The sequence below is a fragment of the Saimiri boliviensis genome, chromosome 13, assembly GCF_048565385.1.
Source record: "Saimiri boliviensis isolate mSaiBol1 chromosome 13, mSaiBol1.pri, whole genome shotgun sequence".
NCBI classification, from domain to species: domain Eukaryota; kingdom Metazoa; phylum Chordata; class Mammalia; order Primates; family Cebidae; genus Saimiri; species Saimiri boliviensis.
This window is the reverse complement of record NC_133461.1, coordinates 113,806,449-113,830,624: the sequence shown is the minus strand read 5'-3', so window position 1 is coordinate 113,830,624 and position 24,176 is coordinate 113,806,449. Positions and strand designations below refer to the sequence as shown.

The following is a 24,176-nucleotide window of genomic DNA, read 5'->3' as shown; positions in this document are numbered from 1 at the left end:
CAAGCTGTGTTATTTTCAAAAATACAAATACAACCATTAGATGTATCTCAGAAAATAATACAAATACACCCACATGCTGTGTTATTTACAAAAATACAAATACAATCCAGAGCTGTATCTCGGAAAATAATACAAAAACACGCCAAAGCTGTGTTATTTTCAAAAATACAAATACAACCCTTAGATGTATCTCGGAAAATAATACAAATACACCCCCAAGCAGTGTTATTGTCAAAAATACAAATACAACCTTTAGCTGTATGTTGGAAAATAATACAAATAAACCCCCAAGTTGTGTTATTTTCAAAAATACAAATAAAACCCGTATCTGTATCTTGGAAAATAATACAAGTAAACACACAAGCCGTGTTATTTTCAAAAATGCAAATACAAATCTTAGCTGTATATTGGAAAATAGTACAAATACACCCCCAAGATGTGTTATTTACAAAAATACAAATACAACCCTTAGCTGTATCTCGGAAAATAAAAAAAAATACACACCCAAACAGTGTTATTTTCAAAAATACAAATAAAGCCCTTAGCTGCATCTCGGAATATAATACAAATACAGCCCCAAGCTGTGTTATTTTCAAAAATACAAATACACCCCTTAGCTGTATCTTGGAAAATAATACAAATATACCCACAACTATGTTATTTTAAAAAATACAAATACAACCCTTAGCTCTATCTTGGAAAATAAAAAAAATACAACCCCAAGCTGTGTTATTTTCAAAAATACAAATACAACCCTAGCTGTATCTCGGAAAATAATACAAATTCACCCCCTAACTGTGTTGTTTACAAAAATACAAATACAACACTTAGCTATATCTTGGAAAATAATACAAATACACCCCCATGCTGTGTTATTTTCAAAAATAAAAATACAACCCTTAGCTCTATCTTGGAAAATAATATAAATACACCCCCAAGCTGTGTTATCTTCAAAAATACAAATACAACCCTTAGCTGAGTTTCTAAAAATAATACTAATACAACCCCTAGCTGTGTTATTTTCAAAAATACAAATACAACCCTTAGCTGTATCTCGGAAAATAATACAAATACACCCCCAAGCAGGTTTATTTTCAAAAATACAAATAAAAGCCTGAGTTGTATCTCGGAAAATAATATAAATACCCCCCGAAGCTGTGTTACTTTCAAAAATGAAAATACAACCCTTAGATGTATCTAGGAAAATAATACAAATACACTGCCAAGCTGTGTTTTTTTCAAAAATACAAATACAACCCTTAGCTGTATCAAGGAAAATAATACAATACTCCACAAAGCTGTGTTATTTTCAAAAATTCAAATATAACACTTAGCTGTATCTCAGAAAATAATACAAATACACCCCCAAGCTGTGTTATTTTCAAAAATAAAAATACAACCCTTATTTGGATTTCGGAAAATAATACAAATACACCCCCAAGCTATGTTATTTACAAAAATACAAATACAGCCCTGAGCTTTATCTCCGAAAATAATACAAATACACCCCAAAGCTCTGTTATTTACAAAAATACAAATACAACCCTTAGATGTATCTCAGAAAATTATACAAATACACCCCCAAGCAGTGCTATTGTCAAAAATACAAATAAAACATTTAGCTGTATGTTGGAAAATAATACAAATACACACCCAAGCTGTGTTATTTTCAAAAATACAAATAAAACCCTTATCTGTATCTTGGAAAATAATACAAGTAAACCCACAAGCTGTGTTATTTTCAAAAATTATAATACAACCCTTAGCTGTATATTGGAAAAGAATACAAATACACCCCCAAGCTGTGTTATTTACAAAAATACAAATACAACCCTTAGCTGTATCTCGGAAAATAATACAAATACAACCACAAGCTGTGTTATTTTCAAAAATACAAATACAACCCATAGCTGTATCTTGGAAAATAATACAAGTACACCCACAAGCTGTGTTATTTTCAAAAATGCAAATACAACCCTTAGCGGTATCTCGGAAAATAATACAAATACACCCCCAAGTTGTGTTATTTTCAAAAATACAAATACAGCCCTTAGCTGTGTCTCGGACAACAATACAAATACACCCCCAAGCTGTGTTATTTTCACAAATACAAATACAACCCTTAGCTGTATCTCGGAAAATAATACAAATACACCCCGAAGCTGTGTTTTTTACAAAAATTCAAATACAACCCTTTGATGTAACTCGGAAAATAATACAAGTAAACCCCCAAGCTGTGTTATTTTCAAAAATACAAATACAACCCTTAGATGTATCTCAGAAAATAATACAAATACACCCCCAAGAAGTGCTATTGTCAAAAATACAAATACAACCTTTAGCTGTATGTTGGAAAATAATACAAATACACACCCAAGCTGTGTTATTTTCCAAAATACAAATACAACCCATATCTGTATCTTGGAAAATAATACAAGTAAACCCACAAGCTGTGTTATTTTCAAAAATTATAATACAACCCTTAGCTGTATATTGGAAAATAATACAAATACACCCCCAAGCTGTGTTATTTACAAAAATACAAATACAACCCATAGCTGTATCTTGGAAAATAATACAAGTACACCCACAAGCTGTGTTATTTTCACAAATACAAATACAACCCTTAGCTGTATCTCAGAAAATAATACAAATACACCCCGAAGCTGTGTTTTTTTCAAAAATTCAAATACAACCCTTTGATGTAACTCGGAAAATAATACAAATAAACCCCCAAGCTGTGTTATTTTCAAAAATACAAATACAACCCTTAGATGTATCTCGGAAAATAATACAAATACACCCCCAAGCTGTGTTATTTTCAAAAATACAAATAGAAGCCTTACCTGTATCTCGGAAAATAATACAAATACTGGCACAAGCTGTGTTTTTTTCAAAAATAAAATTACAACCCTTTGCTGTATCTTGTAAAGTAATACAGATACACCCCCAAGCTGTGTTATTTTCAAAAATGCAAATACACCCCTTAGCAGTATCTTGGAAAATAATACAAATACACCCACAAGCTGTGCTTTTTTAAAAAATACAAATACAACCCTTAGCTCTATCTTGGAAAATACTAAAAATACAACCCCAAGCTGTGTTATTTTCAAAAATACAAATACGAAACTTAGCTGTATCTCGGAAAATAATACAAATACACCCCCAAGCTGTGTTATTTTCAAAAATACAAATACAAACCTTAGCTGTATCTCGGAAAATAATACAAATATACCCCCAATTTGTGTTATTTTCAAAAATACAAATAGAGCCCTTAGCTGTATCTCAGAAAACAATACACATTCACCCCCAAGCTGTGTTATTTTCAAAAATACAAATAGAACCCTTAGCTGTATCTCAGAAAATAATACAAATACACACCCAAGCTGTGTTATTTTCAAAAATGCAAATAAAAACCTTAGCTGTATCTCGGAAAATAATACAAATACACCCCCAAGCTGTGTTACTTTCAAAAATACAAATACAACCCTTAGCTGCATCTCGGAAAATAATACAAATACACCTCCCAGCTGTGTTATTTTCAAAAATACAAATACAACCCGTAGCTGTATCTCGGAATATAATACAAATACAACCCTTAGCTGTATCTCGGAAAATAACACAAATAAACCCGCAAGCTGTGTTATATTTAAAAATACAAATAAAACCCTTAGCTGTATCTCGGAAAATAATACAAATACACCCATAAGCTGTGTTATTTTCAAAAATACAAATACAACCCTTAGCTTTATCTCGGAAAATAATACAAATATACTCCGAAGTTGTGTTATTTTCAAAAATACAATTAGAGCCCTTAGCTCTATCTCGGAAAACAATACAAATTCACCAGGAAGCTGTGTTATTTTCAAAAATACAAATACAACCCTTAGCTATATCTCGGAAAATAACACAAATACACCCCGAACCTGTGTTATTTTCAAAAATACAAATACAACCCTGAGCTGTATCTGGGAAAATAATACAAATACACCCCACACTGTGTTATTTTCAAAAACACAAATACAACCCTTAACTGTATCTCAGAAAATAATACAAATACAGCCCCAAGCTGCGTTATTTTCAAAAATACCAATACAACCCTTATATGTATCTAGAAAAATAATACAAATAAACCCACAAGCTGCGTTATTTTCGAAAATACAAATACATCCCTTAGCTGTATCTCGGAAAATAATACAAATACCACCCCAAGATGCGTTATTTTCAAAAATACAAATACAACCGTTAGCTGTATCTCACAAAATAATACAAATGCATCCCCAACCTGTGTTATTTTCAAAAATAGAAATACCACCCTTAGCTTTATCTCGGAAAATAATACAATTAAACCCCCAAGCTGTGTTATTTTCAAAAATACAAATAAAACACTTAGCTGTATCTCGGAAAATAATGCAAATAAACACCCAAGCTGTGTTATTTTCAAAAATACAAATACAACCCTTAGCTGTATCTCGTAAAATAATACAAATACACCCGCAACTTTTGTTATTTTCAAAAATACAAATACAACACTGAGCTGTATCTCGGAAAATAATAGAAAAACACCCTCAAGCTGTGTTATTTTCAAAAATACAAATACAACCCTTAGCGGTATCTCGGAAGATAATACAAATGCACCCCCAAGCTGTGTTACTTTCAAAAATACAAATACAACCCTTAGCTGTATCTCGGAAAATAATACAAATACACACCAAAGCTGTGTTATTTTCAAAAATAAAAATACAACCCTTAGCTGTATCTCGGAAAATAATACAAATACACCCACATGCTGTGTTATTTTCAAAAATACAAATACAACCCCAAACTGTATCTTGGAAAATAATACAAGTACACCCAACAGTTGTGTTATTTTCAAAAATGCAAATACAACCGTTAGCTGTATCTTGGAAAATAATACAAATACACCCCAAAGCTGTGTTATTTTCAAAAATGCAAATACAACCCTTAGCTGTATCTTGGAAAATAATACAATTACACCCCCAAGCTGTGTTATTTTCAAAAATACATATACAACCCGTAGCTGTATCTCAAAAAATAATACAAATACACCCGCAAGCAGTGATATTTTCAAAAATACAAATACAACTGTAAGCTGTATTTCGGAAAATAATACAAATACACCACGTAGCTGTGTTATTTTCAAAAATACAAATACAACCCTTAGCTGAATCTCGGAAAATAATACAAAAACACCCCCATGCTGTGTTATTCTCAAAAATACAAATAAACCCTTAGCTGTATCTCGGAAAATTATACAAATACACCCCCAAGCTGCGTTATTTTCAAAAATACAAATACAACCTTTACCTGTATCTTGGAAAATAATACAAATACACCCCAAGCTGTTTTACTGTCAAAAATACAAATACAACCCTTAGCTCTATCTCGGAAAATAATACAAATATACCCCCAGGCTGTGTTATTTTCAAAAATACAAATAAAACTCTTAGCTGTACCTCGGAAAATAATACAAATACACCCCCAATCTGTGTTATTTTCAAAAAGAAATAAAACCCTTAGCTGTATCTCGGAAAATAATGCAAATACACCTTCAAGCTGTGATATTTTCAAAAATACAAATAAAACCCTTAGCTGTGTCTCGGAAAATAATAAAAATACGCCCCCAAGCTGTGTTATTTTCAAAAATGCAACTACAACCCTTAGCTGTATCTCGGAAAATAATACCAATAAAATCCCAAGCTGTGTTATTTTCAAAAATACAAATACAACCCTTAGCTGTAAGTTGGAAAATATTACAAATACAACCCCACGTTGTGTTATTTTCAAAAATACAAATAAAGCCCTTAGCTACGTCTTTGAAAATAATACATATACACCCCAAGCTGTGTTATTTTGAAAAGTGCAAATACAACCCTTAGCTGGATCTTGGAAAATAATACAAATACACTCCCAAGCTGTGTTATTTTCAAAAGTACAAATAGATCCCTTAGCTGTATCTTGGAAAATAATACTAATAATCCCCCAAGCTGTGTTATTTTCAAAGGACAAATACAACTCTTAGCTGTATGTTGGAAAATAATACAAATACACGCCCCAAGATGTGTTATTGTCAAAAATACAAATACAACCCTTAGCTGTATCTTGGAAAATAATACAAATAAACCCCCCAAGCTGTGTTATTTTCAAAAATACAAATACAACCCTTAGCTGTGTCTTTGAAAATAATACAAATACACCCCCCAAGCTGTGTTACTTTCCACAATACAAATACAACCCATAGCTGTATCTTGGAAAATAATACAAATACACCCCGAAGCTGTGTGATTTTCAAAAATACAAATACAACCCTTAGCTGTATCTTGGAAAATAATACAAATACACCCCCAAGGTGTTATTTTCAAAAATTCAAATAAAGCCTTTAGCTGTATATTTGAAAATAGTACAAATACACCCCAAAGCTGTGTTATTTTCAAAAGTACAAATAAAACCCTTAGCTGTATCTTTGAAAATAATACAAATACACTCCAAAGCTCTGTTATTTTCAATATTACAAATACAACCCTTAGCTGTATCTTTGAAAATAATACTAATAAACCCCCAATCTGTGTTATTTTCAAAGTACAAATACAACACTTAGCTGTATCTATGAAAATAATACAAATACGCCCCCAAGCTGTGTTATTTTCAAAAATACAAATACAACCCTTAGGTGTATCTCGGAAAATAATACAAATACACCCCCAAGCTGTGTTATTTTCAAAAATAAAATACAACCCTTAGCTCTATCTTGGAAAATAATACAAATACACCCCCCAAGCTGTGTTACTTTCAAAAATACAAATACAACCCTTAGCTGTATCTTTGAAAATAATACTAATACACCCCCAAGCTGTGTTATTTTCAAAAGTACAAATAAAAAACTTAGCTGTATCTTTGAAAATAATACAAATACACCCACAAGCTGTGTTATTTTCAAAATACAAATACAACCCTTAGCTGTATATTGGAAAATAATACAAATACACCGCCAAGCTGTGTTCTTTTAAAAAATACAAATAGAACCCTTAGCTGTATCTCAAAAAATAATACAAATACACCCCCAAGCTGTGTTATTTTCAAAAATACAAATACAAAACTTAGCTGTATCTCGGAAAATAATACAGATGCACCCCCAAGCTGTGTTCTTTTCAAAAATACAAATACAACCCATAGCTGTATCCTGGAAAATAATACAAATACACCCCCAAGCTGTGTTATTTTCGAAAGTAAAAATACAACCCTTAGCTGTATCTTTGAAAATAATACATATACACTCCCAAGCTGTGTTATTTTCAAAAGTACAAATAGAACCCTTAGCTGTATCTTAGAAAATAATACTAATAAACCCCCAAGATGTGTTATTTTCAAAAGCAAAAATACAACCCTTAGCTGTATCTTGGAAAATAATACAAGTACATCCCAAATCTGTTTTATTTTCAAAAATACAAATACAACCCTTAGTTGTACCATGGAATATAATACAAATACACCCCCAAGCTGTGTTATTTTCAAAAATAAAAATACAGCACTTAGCTGTATCTTGGAAAATAATAAAAATACACCCCCAAGATGTGTTATTTTCAAAAATTCAAATAAATCGCTTAGCTGTATCTTGGAAATTAATACAAATACACACCCAAGCTGTGTTATTTTCAAAAATACAAATACAACCCTTAGCTGTATCTTGGAAAATAAAACAAATACACCCCCTCGCTGTGTTATTTTCCACAATACAAATACAACCTTTACCTGTATCTTGGAAAATAATACAAATACCCCCCACAAGCTGTGTTATTTTCAAAAATACTAATACAACTCTTAGCTGGATCTTGCAAAATAATACAAATACACCCCCCAAGCTGTTTTATTTTCAAAAATACCAAATCAACCCTTAACTGTATCTTGTAAAATAATACAAATACAGCACCCAAGATGTGTTATTTTCAAAAATACAAATACAACCCTTAGCTGTATCTTGGAAAATAATACAAATACACCCCCTAAGCTGTGTTAATGTCATAAATACACATACAACCCTTAGCTGTATCTTGGAAAATAATACAAATACACCCCAAGCTGTGTTATTTTCAAAAATACAAACAAAACCCTTAGCTCTATCTGGGAAAATAATACAAATAAACCCCCAAACTGTTTTATTTTCAAAAACACAAATACAACCCTTAGCTGTATCCTGGAAAATAATACCAATACACCCCCAAGCTGTGTTATTTTCAAAAATACAAATACAACACTTAGTTGTATCTTGGAAAATAATACAAATACACCCCCAAGCTGTGTTCTTTTCAAATATACAAATTCAATCCTTAGCTGTATCTTGGAATATAATACAAATACACCCCCAAACTGTGTTATTTTCAAACATACAAATAAAACACTTAGCTGTCTCTCGAAAATAATACACATACACCCCTAAGTTGTGTTATTTTCAAAAATACAAATACAACCCTTAGCTGTATCTTGGAAAATAATACAAATACACCCCCAAGCTGTGTTATTTTCAAAAATGCAACTACAACCCTTAGCTGTATCTCGGAAAATAATACAAATAATAACCCAAGCTGTGTTATTTTCAAAAATACAAATACAACCCTTAGCTCTATCTCGGAAAAGAATACAAATAAACCCCCAAGCTGTGTTATTTTCAAAACTACAAATACAACCCTTAGCTGTATCTCGGAAAATAATACAAATACACCACCAAGCCGTGTTATTTTCAAAAATACAGATACAACCCTTAGCTCTATCTCGGAAAATAATACAAATACACCCCCAAGCTGTGTTATTGTCAAAAATACAAATACCACCCTTAGCTGTATCTCAGAAAATAATACACATACAGCACCATGCTGTGCTATTTTCAAAAATACTTATACAACCCTAAGCTGTATCTCAAAAATAATACAAATACACCGCCAATCTGTGTTATTTTCAAAAATACAAATACAACCATTAGCTGTATCTCGGAAAATAATACAAATACACCCCCAAGCTTTGTTATTTTCAAAAATTCAAATACAACCTTTAGATGTATCTCGGTAAATAATACAAATACACCCACAAGCTGTGTTATTTTCAGAAATACAAATAAAACCCTTAACTGTATCTCTGAAAATAATACAAATACAGCCCCAAGCTGTGTTATTTTCAAAAATACAAATACAACTCTTAGGTGTATCTCGGAAAATAATTCAAATACACCGCCAAGGTGTGTTATTGTCAAAAATACAAATACAGCACTTAGCTGTATCTCGGAAAATAATACAAATACACCACCAAGCTGTTTTATTTTCAAAAATACAAATACTACCCTTAGCTGTGTCTTGGAAAATAATACAAATACACCACAAAGCTGTTTTATTTTCAAAAATACAAATACAACCCTTAACTGTATCTTGGAAAATAATACAAATACACCACCAATCTGTGTTATTTTCAAAAATACAAATACAACCCTTAGCTCTATCTTGGAAAATAATACAAATACACCTTCAAGCTCTGTCATTTTCAAAAATACAAATACAACCCTTAGCTGTATCTTGGAATATAATACAAATACACCGCCAAGCTGTGTTATTTTCAAAAATACAAATACAACCCTTAGCTGTATCTTGGAAATTAATACAAATACACCCCCAATCTGTGTTATTTTCAAATATACAAATACAACACTTAGCTGTATTTTGGAAAATAATACAAATACACCCCCAAGCTGTGTTATTTTCAAATATACAAATACAAACCTTAGCTGTATCTTGGAATATAATACAACTGCACCCACAAGCTGTGTTATTTTCAAAAATACAAATACAACCCTTAGCTGTAACTTGGAATATAATACAAATACACTTCCAATCTGTGTTATTTTCAAAAATACAAACAAAACCCTTAGCTGTATCTTGGAAAATAATACAAATACACCCCCGTGCTGTGTTATTTTCAAAACTACAAATACATCCCTTAGGTGTATCTTGGAAAATAATACAAATATAACCCAAAGCTGTGTTATTTTCAAAAATACAAATACTACCCTTATCTGTATCTTGGAAAATAACACAAATACACCCCCCAATCTTTGTTATTTTCAAGAATACATATACAACCCTTAGCTGTATCTTGCAAAATAATACAAATACACACCCCAAGCTGTGTTATTTTCAAAAATACAAATACAACCCTTATCTGTATCTTGGAAAATAATACAAATACACCCCCCCAAGCTGTGTTATTTTCAAAAATACAAATACAGCCCTTAGCTGTATCTTGGAAAATAATACAAATACACCCCCAGGCTGTGTTATTTTCAAAAATACAAATACAACCCTTATCTGTATCTTGGAAAATAATACAAATGCACCCCCAGGCTCTGTTATTTCCAAAATACAAATACAACCCTTAGCTGTATCTTGGAAAATAATACAAATACACCCCCCCAAGCTGTGTTATTTTCAAAAATACAAATACAGCCCTTAGCTGTATCTTGGATAATAGTACAAATACCCCCCCAGGCTGTTTTATTTTCAAAAATACAAATACAACCCTTAGATGTATCTTTGAAAATAATACAAATACCCCCACAGGCTCTGTTATTTTCAAAAATACAAATACAACCCTTAGCTGTATCTTTGAAAATAATACACATACCCCCCCCCCAGGCTGTGTTGTTTTCAAAAATACAAATACAACCCTTCACTGTATCTTTGAAAATAATACTAATACCCCCCCAGGCTGTGTTATTTTCAAAGATACAAATACAACCCTTAGCTGTATCTTTGAAAATAATACAAATACCCCCCCATGCTGTGTTATTTTCAAAAATACATATACAACCCTTACCTATATCTTGGAAAATAATACAAATACCACCCACCCCCCAGGCTGCATTATTTTCAAAAATACAAATACAACCCTTAGCTGTATCTTGGAAAATAATACAAATACACCCCCAAGCTGTGTTATTTTCAAAAATACAAATACAACCCTTAGCTGTATCTTGGAAAATAATACAAATACACCACCAATCTGCGTTATTTTCAAACATACAAATACAACGCTTAGCTGTATCTTGGAAAATAATTCTAATACACCCCCAAGCTCTGTTATTTTCAAAATTACAATACAACCCTTAGCTGTATCTTGGAAAATAATACAAATACACCCTGAAGCTGTGTTATTTTCAAAAAAAAAAATACAACCCTTAGCTGTATCTTTGAAAATAATACAAATACACCACCAAGCTGTGTTATTTTCAAAAATACAAATACTAAAGCACTTAAAGCGGGGACCACTTTACCTGTGTATTCTGAGAAACTTGTCTAGCATTCAAAGCACGGACAGTTTTAGCTGTGTATTTTCAAAAATTTGTCTCTACCTCCCATAGCTCATGAAGTCAAAACGAGTGATCTGTGTCCCCTTGAGTTGAGCATTCTTTTAGTAAGAAAGGATTAAGTTCTATTTGAATTCTGGAAAACTGCTTCTCATCTTGTCAATCAACTGTCATTTTTTGTGTTAATTTCTAGGAGAGGTAATAGAGTCAATCCAAAACCAAAGGTGTATTCAACTCCACATTGACAAGTCAAATCAAGAAAGCAGGCACTGACCTGGAAGAAGGATCTTTTCCCTGTGGGCCTTAAGGCCCACATAAATCCCTGTGAAGGAATCGGGAAACAGAGACAGAAAGGGACTCGCCTAAGGCTTGTCACTTGAAAGTGTCTGGCATACTGACTGTCAGAGGGCTGGAAATCAAATCCAAATCTTTGGACGTGTAATTTCACAGGGTGCGCCGCCTCCCCCAGGCCGAATGTGACACTTCAATGGCTTAACGAGAGCTTGACGGGATTGATGTCAACATGAAAAGACATTAGATTCCATCGGACGTGTCTTTGGCCCATTGTCTCTAAGGAGAATGTGCCTGGTTCAAATTCTCACTTTGCTTCTCACCTGAGAGATGTGGCCTCAGTGGTCAATGGGAAATGAGCTGGTTTCAGTCACCACCCTCTCACTCATCATCAAGAAAAATTCCTTCAACCATACATGGATTGTATTTTCAGGAGTGCTGGGCTTCATCCACGTTTCTGAGTAACATGCTAAACGAGGAAAAAAGATTTGCTGCTCAGGAATGGAGACAGAAACACAGACACACACACACACACACACACACACACACACACACACACAGTGACACAAAAAACACCCAAACACAGGCCGCACAAACTACTGCTCGTGTTCAGCAAAATACTTATTGGTATGAGGTGGGCTTTGAACCTGTCCATGCTCCAAAGGAAGACACACCTTTCGCTATTTCACCCGACTTTTCTTGTAGGAAATGTGAATAATTCTTTCATACATGGCTCATGATGACAGGGACCACTCTCATTTCACCCTCAGAGGTAGACAAGAGGACTGCAAAGGACTCAGGTGTCGTCCCTGCTGACTGAAGAGGACTCCCATTTCCCCTCGAACCCAAAGTCACAGCAAAAGTAGCTTTCTCTTTGAAGAGCACAAAACTTTTTCAAAATACACAGCTAAAATGGTCCCCGATTTAAGTACTAAAGCACTTAAAGGGGGACCGTTTTAGCTGTGTATTCTGAAAAACTTGTCTTGCATTCAAAGCACGGACAGTTTTAGCTGTGTGTTTTGAAAAAGTTGTCTCTACCTGCCATATGTCATGAAGTCAAAACGAGTGATCTGTGTCCCCTTGAGTTGAGCATTCTTTTAGTAAGAAAGTATTAAGTTCTATTTGAATTCTGGAAAACTGCTTCTCATTTTGTCAATCAACGGTCAGTTTTGTGTGTCAATTTCTAGGAGAGGTAATAGAGTCGATCCAAAACCAAAGGTGTATTCAAGTCCAGATTGACAAGTCAAATCAAGAAAGCCGGCACTGAGCTGGCAGAGGGATCTTTTCCCAGTGGGCCTCAAGGCCCACATAAATCCCTGTGAAGGAATTGGGAAACAGAGACAGAAAGGGACTCACCTAAGGCTTGTCACTTGAAAGTGCCTGGCAGACTGACTGGCAGAGGGCTGGAAATCAAACCCAAATCTTAGGACGTGTAATTCCACAGGGTGCACCGCCTCCCCCAGGCCCAATGTGACACTTCAATGGCTTAACGAGAGCTTGACGGGATTGATGTCAACATGAAAAGACATTAGATTCCATCGGACCTGTCTTGTGCCCATTGTCTCTAGGGAGAATGTGCCTGGTTCAAATTCTCACTTTGCTTCTCACCTGAGAGATGTGGCCTCAGTGGTCAATGGGAAATGAACTGATTTCAGTCACCACCCTCTCACTCATCATCAAGAAAAATTCCTTCAACCATACATGGATTGTGTTTTCTGGAGTGCTGGGCTACATCCACGGTTCTGAGTAACATGCTAAAAGAGGAAAAATGATTTGCTGCTCAGGAATGGAGACAGAAACACAGACAAACACACACACACACAGAGTGACACAAAAAACACCCAAACACAGGCCGCACACACAACTGCTCGTGTTCAGCAAAATACTTAGTGGTATGAGGTGGGCTTTGAACCCGTCCATGCTCCAAAGGAAGACACACCTTTCGCTATTTCACCCGTCTATTCTCGTACGAAATGTGAATAATTCTTTCAGACATGGCTCATGATGACAGGGACCACTCTCATTTCACCCTCAGAGGCAGACAAGAGGACTGCAAAGGACTCAGGTGTCATCCCTGCTGACTGAAGAGGACTCCCATTTCCCCTCGAACCCAAAGTCACAGCAAAAGTAGCTTTCTCTTTGAAGAGCACACAACTTTTTCAAAACACACAGCTAAAACGGTCCCCGCTTTAAGTGTTAAAGAGAAAAAAAAAGAAAAAAAAAATACTTAGGAATATATCTAACAAAAGGGTGGACAGACCTCTAGTAGGAAAACTACATAACACGGATGAAAGAAAACATAGATGACACAAAGAAATGAAAACACATCACATGACCCTGGATAGGTAGAATCAATATTGTAAAAATGAGCATACTGCAATGTACAAATACATGCAATGTATAAACACGATGCAATTCCCATCAAAATTTTACCATCATTCTTCACAGAGTTAGAAAAATAGTTCTAAGGCCGGGCGTGGTGGCTCATGCCTGTAATCCGAGCATTTTGGAGGCCAAGGCGGGTGGATCACCTGAGGTCGGGAGTTCAAGAAAAGCAGTTCTAAAATTCATATGGAAACAAACAAGAGCCAACATAGCCAAAGCACGACTAAGTAAAAGGAACAAATCTGGAGGCATCACACTTCCTGATTTCAAACTGTAAGGCCATGGTCACCAAAACAACATGGTACTGGTATAAAAACAGGCACGTAGATCAATGGGAACAGAATAGAAAATCCAGAAATAAAACCAAATACTTACAGCCAACTGATCTTCAGTAAAGCAAGCAAAAACATCAAGTGGAGAAAGGACACCCTTTTCAACAAATGGTGCTGAGATAACTGGCCAGCCACATGTAGGAGAATAAAGCTGAATCCTCATCTCTCACCTTATACAAAAATCAACTCAGGACAGATTAAAGACTTTAACCTAAAACCTGAAACTACAAAAATTCCAGAAGATAACACTGGAAGAACCCTTTTAGGCATTGGCTTAGGCAAAGATTTTACGACTAAAAACCCAAAAGCAATTGCAACATAAACAAAGATAAATAGCTGAGAGATAACTAAAGAGCTTTTGCATGGCAAAAATAACAGCCAGCAGAATAAACAGGTAACTCACAGAGTGAGAGAAAATGTTCACAACATATACTTCTGACAAAGGACTCATATCCAGAATCCACAACAAACTCAAACAAATCAGTAAGAAAAATTCAATCAACCACATCCAAAAGTGGGCTAAGACATGAATAGACAATTCTCCAAAGAAGACATACAAATGGCTAGCAAATAATTTAATAAATGCTCAACATCACTAATGATGTGGGAAATGTAAATCAAAACAACAATGCAATACCACCTTACTTCTGCAAGAATGGTCATAATCAAAGAATGTAAAAACAACAACAACAACAACAACAACAGTAGATGTTGGCATGGTTGTGGCAATTAGGGAACACTTCTACACTGCTAGAAGAAATATAAACTAGTACGGCCACTACGGAAAACAGGGCGGAGTTCCTTAAAGAACTAAAAGTAGAATTACCATTTGATCAAGCAATACCACTACTGGATATCTACTCAGAAAAAAAGTCATTATTTGAGAAAAGATACTTGCACATGCATGTTTATAGCAACACAATTCACGACTGCAAAATCATGGGACCAACCCAAATACCCATCAATAAATGAGTGGATAAAGAAACTGGCATACATATACATGATGGAATACTACTCAGCCAAAAAAGGAATAAATTAGCAGCATTTGCCATAACCTAGATGAGATTAGTGACTTATTCTAAGTGAAGCGACTCGAGAATGGAAAACCAAATATTGTATGTTCTCACTGATATGCGGGAACTAAGCTATGAGTACACAAAGGCTTAAGAATGACACAGTGGACTTCGATGACTTGGTGGAGGGGGGGAGGCACAAGGGACAAAAGCAACAAATACAATGCCGTGTATACTGCTCAGGCGATGGGTGCACTCGGATCTCACACATTACTAAAGAATTTACTCATGTAACCAAATACCACCTGCACCCCAATAACTTGTGGAAAATAAAATAAAATAACAAAGAATCTTTCTATGAAGTATTTGTTATGCACTAGGCATGGTTCTAAGAGGTTTACATATATTGATTTATTTAATATTCTCACCAACCACCCTCAGGGGACACTATTGTCAACCTCATTTTACAGATGAGGGAATGAGACGTAGAAAAGTTAAATTGCTTACTCAATGTTACACATAATATGTGGCAAAGACAAGATTTAAAGTAATTAATAATGTGACCGTATTTTAGGGGAAAGTTCAATTGACTTGAGGAAATAAATGTGAAATGCATCAGCATTTTCTTTGTGTTTCAGCAGATAATGCATTGTGCCCCACTGCCACTGATGAACCACGTAGGAAGCTAGGTGAGACCAAAGCCGGGATTAACCAGCAGTCTGCTGGTCAGGAGAAGGGTGAGAAGGTGCCAGTGGGGTCCTACCCATTCTCTATCAGCTTATCTAGGACTCTCCAATCTCTCTACTTTCTCATTCTACCTAATACAAAATACATTACAAAACCTGTCTTCCTGAGACTAAAATAATTCACCCATGCTTGGTGTCCAGGGCCCACGTTAATCATGTCTGAAACTTGGTTTAACAAATGCACAATGAATCATCATCGCTTTCATCTCTTTAAACTATGACGCAGTCATTAAAACATACCTAACTTGACTTCAAGATGCACAGGGTAGAGAATCAGAGGGTTGGATGGGCATGGGGAGATGGGTGCAGGCTCAGTCTCATCTGGCCTTCACTTGCCTTCCTCTAAGCCAGATTGCCTGAGGGGAGGAACAGTGTAACATCTGCTTCCAGTGATGAAAATCCACCCTACCAACAGAATGGCCATACATTGAGAAGAGGGAAGTACTGAGTTCTGAAACTCAGTACTTCATGAGTGAAGACTCATCCCAAACTCCTTCGATGTAAGTTTACTATCTATCTGTGGATGTTATCAGACTACATAATCTTGTAAATTTATTTAGACCATCTTTCTGTTATTTTGAGTTATGCTTTTTCAATTAGTTGATGGTTGTTTTTTTAAAACTGGGAAGAAATGCAGATAACTGTTTTCTCACCATAAACTGAGCACATATGATGCTTCAAGCCATATAAATGTTTCATGGGTTTTGTGAACTGTACTGGTAGGAAGAGAATTCTGACATGTCACCTCATAATTCTTTGTGTAAAATCAACATGACAACAGCTTGAAATTGAAATCTAAGTTCAAACCTGATTAATAGTTTCATAAAATCTACAGTGGTAGTAAGTGATTGCAGGAAGGAAAAAATTATCTGGGTAGTTTTCAGCCATACTGATGTGTACAATGAATCTAGGGGTGATTAAATGTTGAGTGCATAAACAAATGAGCTAATATGTAAGTGGAATGTTGATAAATTATTGATCGATGGCCTAAATAGTACATACGACTTAGTTATATCACTGACTATCTAGATGATTCTGCTTTCATGAATTGGTTTTTCTAGCTCCATTCTTTCCAAATCATCAGGAGTGCTTGATTTACTACCTGGCTAACCAGGAGCTCACAGGTATCTTCTCATCCTTGAGCCAAGGGCCTTCACTCATCACTGTTTCTTTCCTTGATTATTACTTGCAAGTGATAAATGTACTTGCTTTTCATCATCTCTTCTTCCAATACATGCCCCATGATGAGAAGGACTCAGCCTGGCTTGTTATTCCCATAAGGACAAAGGCCAACTAAAAATAAGAAGCTCGACTCTATGTAAAGGACTGAATTGTGCCCCACACTAAATTTGCATGTGGAAGTCCTACCCTCCAGTGTGACTTTATTGGAAGAGAGGGCCTTTAAAGAGTTAATTAAGGTTAGATGAGATGACAAGGATTGGGCTTCAGTATGATAAGACTGGTGTTCTTCTAAGAGGAGAAAGAGACACAAGAGATCCCTCTCCCTGTGCATGGGGAAAAGGCCACATGGGAGGGAGTGAAAAGGTAACTGTCTCCAAGATAGGAAGAGCAGTCTCACCAAAAGCCAACCCCACTGGCACCTTCGTCTTAGACTTTCGGCCTCAAGAACAGTGAGGAAATAAATATCTGTTGTTTAACTTACCCAATCTGTAGTATTTTGTTAGAAGCCTATAATTACTAACTGACTCATATATTCTCCATGTTAAAAATAAGAAAAGAAACACCTTTTGCTTAGGGCGTTTATTTTAGAAAGCTTGTACATCTTTGTCATATTGAAATGTATGTAAATATTCTTAAAAGATAACTTAGTCTCATTAGTTTTAAGACCCAAAGATGCTGTTCTGAAAGCCTGGGAATCATCACTTTGAAAATTATCAAGGAAGATAACACCTCCATTTCTCAGGTTCAGTAGGAGGCTGGGAGGGTAAGTTCCGCAGGTATCTTACTCCAAGTTGCAAGACAATCTCCTTTTATAAAGACATAAGAAGTTTATTTTTTCTTTGGAAAAGACAATTGTCTAACAGAGACGGTTACCCCAATTGCTAAGAACGTTTAAGATGAAAGGTGTGTGACAAATGGGACTGTAAAGTCCCCTTGAGGACAAGTTATTGCTTACCTTGAGAATTTGTATGTTAAAGGTTGTATCTGCTTTTTATATAAAAAGGTGAGAGTTTTTTTTTTTTTCTGTCTTTGCAACTGCTGAGCTGATTTCCTGAGAAGTGCATCTCACTTTGGTTTCATGCTAAAAGAAATAAAGGTTATTCAATTAGAAAAAGAGGAAGTCAAATTGTCTCTATTTGCAGATGACATGATTGTATATTTAAAGGACCCCATTGTCTCAGCCCAAATCTCCTTAAGTTGATAAGCAACTTCAGCAAAGTCTCAGGATACAAAAACAATGTGCAAAAATTATGAGCATTCCTGTACATCAGCAACAGACACACAGAGAGCCAAATCATGAGTGACCTCCCATTCACAGTTGCTACAAAGAGAATAAAATACCTAGAAATACAACTAACAAAACATGTGAAGGACCTCTTCAAAAAGAAGGACAAACCACTGCTTAAGAAAATGAGAGAGGACAGAAACAGATATAAAAACATTTCATACTCATGGTCAGGAGGAATCGATATTGTGAAACTGGCCATACTGCCCAAAATAATTTACATATTCAATGCTATCCCCATCAAGCTACCAATGACGTTCTTCACAGAATTGGAAAATAAACACCTTAAGCTTTATACGGAACCAAAAGAGAACCTACATAGCCAAGACAATCCTAAGCACACAATTTTGGAGACATCATACTACCTGACTTCAAACTGTACTACAAGGCCACAGTAGTAAAAACACCGTGGTACTGGTACCAAAACAGATATGTAGACCAACGGGACAGAACAGAGGCCTCGAAAGTAACACCACACAGCTACAACTGTCTGATCTTTGACAAACCTGACAAAAACAAGCCATGGGGAAAGGATACCCTAGGTAACAAATGGTGTTGGAAAACTGGCTAGCCACATGCAGAAAGCTGAAACTGGATCCCTTCCTTGCACCTTATATAAAAATCAACTCCGGATGGATTCAAGACTTAAACATAAGACCTAACACCATAAAAAACCTAGGCAGTACCATTCTGGACATAAGCATAGGCAAGGACTTCATGACTAAAACAGCAAAAGCAATGGCAACAGAAGCCAAAACAGACAAATGAGATCTAAACTTAAGAAATTCTGCACAGCAAAAGAAATTAGCATTAGAGTGAACTGGCAACCAAAAGAATGGGCAAAAAATTTTGTGACAGAGATGAAGAGACACTTTTCAAAAGAAGACATTCATGCAGCCAACAAACATGAAAAAAAAAAAGCTCATCATCACTGATAACTAGAGAAATGCATATCAAAACCACTTTGAGGTACCATCTCATGCCAATTAGAATGGCAATCATTAAAAAATTTGGAGACAACAGATGCTGGAGACAATGTGGAGAAACAGGAATGCTTTTACACTGCTTTTGAGAGTGTAAATTGTTCAACCATTGTGGAAGACAGTGTGGTGATTCCTTCAGGATCTAGAAATAGAAATATTGTTGGACCCAGGAATCCCATTATTAGATATGTACCCAAAGGATTATAACACTTTCAATTATAAAGACACGTGTACACGTATGTTTATTGTGGCACTGTTTACCATAGCAAGGACTTTGAACTAACCCAAATGCCCATCATAGATAGACTGGACAAGGAAAATATGTCACACATACACCATGGAATACTGTGCAGCCATAAAAAATAACTTCATGTCCTTTGCTGGAACATGGATGAAGCTGAAAACCATCATTCTCAGCAAACTGACACAAGAACAGAAAACCCAACATTGCATGTTCTCACTCATAAGTGGGTGCTGAATAATGAGAACACACAGACACAGGTGGGGGAACATCACACACTGGGGCCCAGGGGCTGAGGGGCTAGGGGAGGAATAGCAGGGTGTGGGCGAATTGGGGAGGGATAGCATTAGGAGAAATACCTAATGTAGATGACGGGGCAATGGATGAAGTAACAACCACCATGGCATGTGTATACCTATTGAACAAGCCTACATGATCTCCACATGTATTGCAGAACTTAAAACATATTTTTTCTAAAATATAAGTGGATGGTGAACAATGAGACCACATGGACACAGGGAGGGGAACATCACACACTGGGGCTTGTGGGTGGTGGGGGAGGGGTGGGGAGGAACAGGTAGGGGTGGGGGGATTGGGAAGGGATAACACGAGAAATACCTAGTGTAGTTGATGGGAGGATCAGATGCAGCAAAGCACCAAGACGTGTGGATACCTATGTAGCAAAATGCACGTTCTGCACATGTACCCCGGAAATTAAAGTGTAATAATAGTATTTCTTTCTCTTCTACCTTCGTGGAGAAGTTTTCTTGGTTGGGGGGAGATTTCGTTTTCAATTATGTGTCTCTAACACCTCCCAGTCTCAGTGAGAATGTTAAACATATATACATATATACATATATACATATATATGCATATGTATATGTATATATATATATATTTATATATATGTATATAAACATCTTCTAAATTAATACTTTATCTCTTCATCTGTATTAGTCCAATTTGCATTGCTGTAATAAAGGGATACCTGAGGCTGGGTAATTTATAGGGAAATGAGGGTGATTAGACTCATGGTTGTGCAGACTGTCCAAGAAGCATGGCACCAGCATCTGCTTCTTGTGAGACCTCAGGGAGCTTACAACCATGGCAGAAGGCAAAGGGGAGCTGGCACCTAACATAGTGAGAGAGGAAGCAAGAGAGAGACGGGGGCAGTATCACACTTTAACAACCAGATCTCAGTGAGTGAAGAGAGCAGGAATTCAGCCATTACTGTGAGGAGGGCACCAAGCCATTCAGGAAGGATCTGCCCGATGAGCCAACACCTCCCTCCCAGCAGGCCCTACCTCCAACACTGGGGATCACATTTCAACATGAGACTTGAAGGGCCCAAACATTCAAACGATATCACCATCTCTGTTACTACTGTATCTACACAGGTAATGAGGGGTTCTGTTAGACTTCATTACATCTTAATTCTGCTGCCCATATCAGATAAACAATGGTAGGCTGGTAATGAGGAAACAGAAGTAGAGGCCAAAAGTGGTTTTACTCAGATGGCCATAGCATCATTTTAAATGTTTGGAAAAATTAGATTTCTTGGGTTAGTGCACTGACTAGTGGAAAATGCCCTGTGCTTGCAGTTGGAAGAATGTGGATCTGAACTCCGTTCCACCACTGACTCTCTCTGTGAGTCTTACCAGTCTCCTAATTTCACCCTGAAGCCCAATCTCCTCATCTGAAAACATCTCTTGTTTCTTCTAGGGTCACTGAGAGACCAGATGAAATATTACAGGTGTGCTTTGCGTGATGAACACTTGTACCCTAGTGTTTTCTTAGTATTCACTAACCTTGCCATCTAAAGGGACTGTGACATTTACCAGCTAGTTTCCAAAGGGGCTTACTCCTAAAGGAAAGGAAAACTGATCTTTCCATTTCCAGTTCATCTGTCCATTCTTCTACTCCTTTAAACTTCTTCATAAAGACTTTCTTGCCTTTCAGCATTATATTCTATCTTTAATAACATAGGACATGGTGCTCAGTTTTGCACATTTAATTTGTTCTGCATTGGGGGTTATGGTTCCTAAGGGAGATGCCCTATCAAGTTAACCTGTCTTTTCAGCTCAAGAATTCAAGGTGTTTATAAACTGAGGAAATACAATGACTTCAAGTGGAAAATAAAATGAGGAATAACTGCATACTACAAGATAGCAGTGCAATTTAGAGCTAGAACAGGCCTAGTGTGTTCTAAATCTAGCATAAACACATTTTATGTTATAAATATGGATTTTAAGTAAAAAACCAAGCTTTCTGTTGTGATTTATTTATTTAGGTTTCTCTCTAATTTGGTTGAGGTCTCTCTTTAAAGGAGGCCAGAAGCCAGCCCATCTCCAGGAGAGCCCTGGCCAGGAGGAAAGGCAGGCTCTGGGGTGTCAGTCAGGTAAGGCACAAGGAGGAGGCAACACCAAAACACAGGAACAGAAGAAATCTCTAACTTACACATCCTGGAGAAGGTCGGGGAGCGTCTGGAGCCCGAGGGGCAGTCTGAAGGCCGTGAGGAACCAGAGAGCAGAGGGAGGGCCTGAAGCTTTCTTCTCGGGCTTTCCCGTGAGGGTGTGGCTTTGCTGATTTAAGAGAACACGTGGAGCTGGGCTTATTTACAGGGCTCTGGTGTCGACCATTAGGTTTTATCATGACCAGCAGCTGTGTGATGGGTGGGTTCTGACTCGGCGGGATGGGCCGCATCACGACCACTCAGGGAGGGGGAGGGTTACCCAGATCGGAGGGGATACAGTGAGACTGGGCTTCAGACAACTTAGGTCAGGTCTGAAAATGGATGCTGAGGCAGCAACTATTAAACACATTTATGGCAGCTTTCCCCGAAACCTGGCTTTTAAATCATTTATATTACACATGAACAAAAACTAAACTGAAAATATTTGGAAATAACCCCTTTGGTTTGCACTAATAAGCAGGAATCAACTTTCTAGGTTGTCCTGTTTTAAGTCAAATGACAATGTTATTTAAGTTCTCCTATTCGTAGGTTCTCCTATTATAAGTAAAATGACAATGTCATTTCATCTTAAAGCTAAGATATGAAAATAGAGAGGGAAATATGTAGCCCTTTACCTGAGGTGTCAAAGTGTTTCTGTTCATAAAGGCCGTTTTAAGTTTTAGTTTCAGATTTATCTTGTTACTTTAGTGCAGTCTAGGTGAAAATATTCTTTTGAGGCTGTAAGACACATGTTCCCATTTGGATAAAAGATATTTCATTGACCATATATGTTTCTACTATGACTGTCGAGTGTTTCTTTTATCTAGAGGTTTATATTGCTAAAGAAGTTGCCTATGGTTACAGTTTGCAGCCAACAAGTTACCCTGAATTAGCACAGGTGGCTCTTGCTATAGGAATGCTGTGGCGTGAGGCTTAACCATAGTTCTCATATTGTGGTTCCCGAACCAGCAGCATCAGTTGTGTCTGAGAACTTATTATAAATGCAGATTCTCAGACCCCACCCAGACCTACTGAATAAGAAACTCTGAGTGGAAACCAGCAATCTGTGGCCCAACACGCCCTACAGGTGATTATGGACTGCACTAGAGAGCCATCAATTTAATGTTACAGAAACCCCTTTAGGGTTTCTGTAGCACATTGCTTCAGTAATATAAATGTTGACTTTATTTTACTTAATGGCATATGTGATATAAATGGTATATTAATGTCATATAAATGACTATAAATGGTAGCACATTACTTAAATAATATAAATGGTCAACATTTTAAAATTCTTTTAGCTGGTACTGAAAACCACTGTCCTGTTTAACAAGGGTTCAGCCTAACAACAGTGGTGGTCATCACAATTCACAGTTTTGGCCAGTTGGTCCTGTTCATAGGCACAGTCAGTGATTCACCCAGAGGACTCACAATGAGTTGCAAACACGTCCCTTCTGCAGAGCTCAGACCGGGATGCCTTTTGAGGTGCTAACTGGCAAAAAAATTTAAATGTCGTTGCAATTTACCCTGCCCTCATCTTCACCCTCATTCTGGGTCTTTGCTTTCCTTGAAACAGTCGCTTTCTCTGTGACCTTATTTATCCTCTCTCACTGTGTGCCCTTCCTCAAACTTGCAGAGAATCCACAAGATTCAGTAATCACCTTCTGAAGGTAGTTTCAGAACTGACTGCTCTCTTAACTATATCTCTATCTTAGTAAACACAGTCACTTAGATGTCCTCCTGTTAACATCAGCACAAATAAATAAAACTGAATGTGTGCCTCACATCAGCTTCCTATCTGAGCGTCCACATTTTTGTCAGTGGGAGGTTGCACAGATCTACAAGTTACCCTGATTCCCCTTTCTCCTTTGCTGGCTTGACCCTGGAATGAGCTATAGATT

At 36.4% G+C, this 24,176-nt stretch overlaps 2 long non-coding RNA genes across 2 annotated transcripts in view; both read right to left on the bottom strand.

Annotated features, from left to right (window-relative positions):
- Positions 1–11,589, bottom strand: part of LOC141580981 (uncharacterized) — a 120,334-nt gene extending 108,745 nt beyond the window's left edge. The window contains exon 1 of the long non-coding RNA XR_012513392.1: positions 11,333–11,589. This is a non-coding gene — a long non-coding RNA (uncharacterized LOC141580981). The remainder of the gene's footprint in view (positions 1–11,332) is intronic.
- Positions 11,590–13,296: 1,707 nt separating this feature from the next.
- LOC141580980 (uncharacterized) lies at positions 13,297–22,448 on the bottom strand. Its single transcript, XR_012513390.1, has 3 exons — positions 22,281–22,448; positions 18,270–18,395; positions 13,297–13,410 (listed from the first exon to the last, which is right to left on the bottom strand). It is a non-coding gene; the product is annotated as an uncharacterized LOC141580980 (long non-coding RNA).
- Between the last annotated feature and the right edge of the window lie 1,728 nt (positions 22,449–24,176).